General features: G+C 38.9%; 1 pseudogene across 1 annotated transcript in view; it reads right to left on the bottom strand.

Annotated features, from left to right (window-relative positions):
• Positions 1-570: 570 nt before the first annotated feature.
• LOC146462829 (muscle, skeletal receptor tyrosine-protein kinase-like) overlaps positions 571-5,000 on the bottom strand; it is a 5,492-nt pseudogene continuing 1,062 nt past the window's right edge. Inside the window, exons 2-3 of the transcript XR_014857044.1 lie at positions 3,770-4,048; positions 571-1,063 (exon numbers count right to left, since the gene is read on the bottom strand). The product of XR_014857044.1 is annotated as a muscle, skeletal receptor tyrosine-protein kinase-like (transcript). The remainder of the gene's footprint in view (positions 1,064-3,769; positions 4,049-5,000) is intronic.

The raw sequence follows: 5,000 nt of genomic DNA, 5'->3' as shown, positions 1-5,000 counted from the left end.
AATTGAACGCGTGCTCGGAGAGCCACCGATAGATTTTTGCTTATCGCCAGATAACATTAGTAACTATGCCGCCTAGCTACTTACTGAAGCTTATGCTCACAGAATAACTAAATAGAACTTAAAATGTAAATAATCGAAACAAATAAAAAAAAGCACTCTAGTGATATAAAATTTGAAACATTATGTCCACTGACCTCAAACTTCAGAAATCTGGAACAGATTAGACCCCGCGATCAGGGAAGCAGGGTATATGAGTGCTTTACTTTAACTGTAAAATATATTTTTTTTTAATTTCTTGTTTAGGCTTTTATTTTTTCTTGATAATTTTCTAGAGGACTCCTTCTGTAAACCACTTTCTGTGACGTTGGCATTCCTCAATAAAGATTACCCTCCAACTTATTTTAAAACCGATTAAAAAAAGCAAAGTTCGCAAACAAATGTTTGCCAAACTGTTGTTTGTTTTCGCTGGCTTGGTATCTCAATATGAGGAAAAGGAACCCTAGGAACCCACCTCTGCCCCCCCCCCCCCCCCCTTCGCCCAGTCCCTCCATCCCCGCACCACACACACACACACACACACACACACAAACCCTGCGTTAACAATGTGATGAACGGAAAATTAAAGCTGGAATTTGGCCCCCAGAAGGGCTAGAACTGTTTGAGTCTTTTGATGAAGATTTAAAGGTGACTGTGACACCAGAACATGAAGTACTTGCCATGCCATCAGAGTGGGCGTACGAAAGATCACTTGTTGTTATTCTAGCAGTCGCAGCGTATCTAACACCGGCACGGATGGAAATCCCTTGAGAAAAAAGGACCTCGAATGTCTTACTACTTGAACTGGTAGGATAGGACCCAGTCCGTTGCGCAATCAAGGTACTTCCACGATACAAACCAATGGTGACCTGGAAACTAGTTGAGCCCCAACGCACTCCCCACAGGCGGTACCCCTCTAGAATGACGTCACCACTTGTCAGGAAATCGATGGCGTCAACCCTTCTGATGGAATGGCCCCATTGATCACCGGGACTTTTGGATCGACTACGCCAGCAGTCACAGGTTACTAAACAAGGAAAATAAACATAAAATACGAGGTCTTCATTACAAAGGCGAAGAAACAGTTAAAGCGACATCTTGGAAAAAAATATCAATACTCTTGTGCTTTGATATCTTAAGGATTTGCCTTAACTACCTGAACAATGTTCTCCAAATAGTGCATACCAGACGTCATCTAATTTCTCAGAAAAACTACAAAACGAACATCGAGAAAGCCATAAACAATGTTTTTTCGTATGATTTGGCTACAAAATGAGTTGAATTTGGGTTACTGTTAAAAAAATAATAGTGATTTCAAAGAATGTCCAAAACGGTGAAATTACCCCCAAACGCACGAGGAAATACCAGAAGCAAGAGAGGATGAAGAAGTGAATCAGTTTTATTCATTTTATTGAATGATAGTTAAAATTTAGCATTATTTCAGCTTCGAAATCGACAGTCAGTATCTTATTCTCCATACAAAGTCTTACAACGCGTTTAAATTCTCGACGGCTGCCTTTAACCCAACACAGCTTGCACTCAAAGATCATTGTCCCACTAGTAACTAATTATTAGACGCGAGCTTAGTATGCCTGTGACATGAGTTAAAATGTTTACAACAACAAGTATAGGAACAATCAAACGAACAAATAAAATACTACCTTTGCATTATTTCACGTCCATGCGCAGTATGTTACAGGGTAAAGTTATGATTGCTCAACAAATCAAGGATTTACCCTACTCGCTACATTTTTAATAGCGTTCCACTAAAATATAAATACCTCTTTCACTCAAGGAAAGAAGAAATCCTATCCCAATTAATACCAATTTGCTGCAATCAGTGGTAAAAATTAGGTACAGTAGCACCTACGTTAAGTGCTGTATCTCAAGTAAGTCGAGTAAACGTTGCTGTTCCACTTACATTTATGATTTATATTCATCGCAACGTTTCTTGTTGGAAATTTAAACACGTTGGTCGTAAAAAGCATCCGCGACAACTCTCATTTTTTTATATTTAAAAATATAATTTATAGCCCGGGATACATCCAGAAAATGGAAAGATCAAAGACGGTAAACATTAGTATGGAGAGAATTATAAATGGATCAAGAAGATATTTAACAATTATTCCATGAGCGCGCGTTGGGTATGAGATGGTAAATAGCCAACGAGGCGCGAAGCGCCGAGTTGGCTATAACTAATCTCATATCCAACAAGCGCGAATGGAATAATTGTTTTATTAAATTCTCCGCGTTTTGATATTGCTGTTGAAGTTTACTGAATTTTTATATATTTTCAAGAAAAAGTTTCCTTCAAATTCAAACCACCGGATGTTGAGGCAACCTCCGACCAAAGTGCGCGAAACCTAATGATCACATGACACGCGGAGCTCTTTGCAAAGGGAGTTGAATGAAAAATCGAAAGAGAAGAAAGTCGGACACGGTCGGACATCTAAAATTGAAGAAACGTTTAAATGTATGAATTATAACCTTTCTGAGACTAGCATTCAAGTGCTTTTGAAGTTTTAGCTCATCGAGAAGCGTAATAGTTGTTCACATTTGAGCAAATATTCTGCTGTGTGGTGCCGAGCGAAGGAAGAGATCATTGCAAGGACGGCTTTTTTCATGTTGAACTGAATTCCTCGCGGACGTTTTAAAACACTTCAGGCAAGTCCAAGAGTACGAGGTACAACCTCACTGAGACAAGCATTCAGTGCAAGTTTTTAAACTTCAAGCTTATTTGAGAACAGTAAGTGCTGTGCACATTTGTGCAAATGTTTTGCTGAGTGGTGCCGAGCGACGGAAACGAACATTATGGCCGCCGCTCGTACGGATTTCATAGATGAACTTTTCCTGAAGTGCTCGTAAATGCGTAAGAACATAAAGGCAGGCATAAAGCTCTTCCTAAGAAATTTCTTCGATTGGCTTTAACCTCTTAACGCCAGGATTTGCAAGCCATCCGAAATTTTTAAAGGTAACCGATTGTTATTGTTGTTGTTATGTGATCTAAAAATCTTAAAATCTTGCAATTTTAAAGATTTTAAAGGAAACTTTACCATTAAATAGCGTCATACCAAACTTTGTGGCTTTTATTGTTGTTATATTGAGATCGCATTGTTTGGTATTTCTTTCTTTTCTTTTTTTTCTACATATTTCCGAAGAAACTTTCGCTTCCCGCCGAAAAAAAAATTAGCTTAGCGACACCTGGAGCATTCGTTTTCCATATAAGGTCAAACTACGGTATATGAACTGATAACCAAGATTTAGTGAACCAATCAGAACGCTAGAAATGCAATATCCGAGGCTGAGAATTTAATAATAGCTGATATCCAGGCTTATGTCTTCAAGCTGCTGATATGGTTGTAACTGGATAAATGTAAAGTCACACCCTGAGCCTAAGTGACCCACACAGCAGCAGCGTAACCTAGTTTCTTTCGCATAAGGTAACTAGGAGTATTGTTACTTTTACTATTCTCATCAGAATAATATGAGCATTATCTTAAGAGTAAACAAAGCTAACATTGAAGATGGACATATAAGAAAAAACAGCGAGTTGGTAATGTACGTTTGCCCTGGTAACGCCAAATTTCTTGAGCAATAAAATACACAAGTAATCTGTTTCGAAATATATTTTAGGAAATGTCGCATAGTTTTGCTGGTTGTGTAGGCGGTCAAAGTTCCTGGCAAGTAGACATTCTGCCCTATCCCCCTCCCTTAATTATAAATAAATACAAACCTAGTGTTACTTGTTGTACCACTAAGTTCATCCTGGCTTTCTTTGTTCCCATGACGTTGGTTGCCACACATTCGTACAAACCACTGTCAGCTGGGCTCAAGTTCCTGATGGTCAGGTTACCTTGGTTTACTTCAGTCTTTCCTGCAGGCAAAGGCAATACTAATCTGGTCCATTTTACCACGGGAGGCGGAAAACCGTCAGCTTGACATGTTTGTTGAAAAGTTGAGTGCTGCTTTGGTGTTACGAGAGAAGAAGGCACTCTCGTGAAAACGGGAAGACCTAAATGAAGTGAACGAATAAGAAGAAGAAAAGCGAGTCGTGTATAAATTCAAAACGGTGAGAGATAAGGACACACCCTTCCAAAAAATAGTTTAAAATTATTAACGTCGCTCTGACGGTACAATTTATTCGATATTTTTGCCAATTGTAGGCAACAACGACTTATTGCACAAGGAGGTGACCAACGCCAGGTTGATGGTAGGCTTGATTTTCGCCGCTCTCTGATCGGGACGGGTATCAATTGCAAAGCAAAATAAATTATCATTCGATGTATTCCCTCCTTTTCATTAGCCGAGAGCAAACCGCGTGACCCGCAAATAACTGCCTACAAATAATGGGCTGCTCATGCGCAATACTGTCCAACTGTATTATGCTGCAAATGATATTCTGCTCATGACTAATTGAAATCACGCTCTTGCATGAAAATGGCAGATTGCTTCCCTGAGCTGTCAGAGAGTGATTTCCCAAAAATAATCACGAAAAACAAACTCGATGATCGAATAATAAAACAATTATTGAACTCGGTTGTCGCAAAATATCGTGATTTGTCAGTGTCCGGCTCAAAGATCAATTAAATTATTTGCTCGCCATTGACAGATCTGCTCGCCACTGACAAATCACAATATTTTGCTCAACCTCGTCCAATAATTGTTAATAATTTCGTGTCCTTTTAAACACGTAAACTAAGACAGCCTCATCTGTTCGGACGATTTAGCTGAAATTCAAGTCAAGTAAATTTTGAGGGAAGGGAATTCAATTCTTCGAGCTGTTGTTGGCTTTGCGAAAATATTGGCTGACCTCAGAATTAAGCACTTTTTACGATAAATTTGCCTCTTCGAAAACGAAAGGTGATTATCAGTTTTTCCAGTGTCACGAAATTATTTGGATCTGACATTTTGTGGATAAAAGCTTTCGATTTTCTCGAGAAATAAATCCGAAATAATTTCTGAGG

The sequence above is a fragment of the Pavona decussata genome, unplaced genomic scaffold, assembly GCF_977016875.1.
Source record: "Pavona decussata unplaced genomic scaffold, jaPavDecu1.1 SCAFFOLD_184, whole genome shotgun sequence".
NCBI classification, from domain to species: Eukaryota; Metazoa; Cnidaria; class Anthozoa; order Scleractinia; family Agariciidae; genus Pavona; species Pavona decussata.
This window is presented reverse-complemented; position numbering and strand designations above follow the sequence as displayed.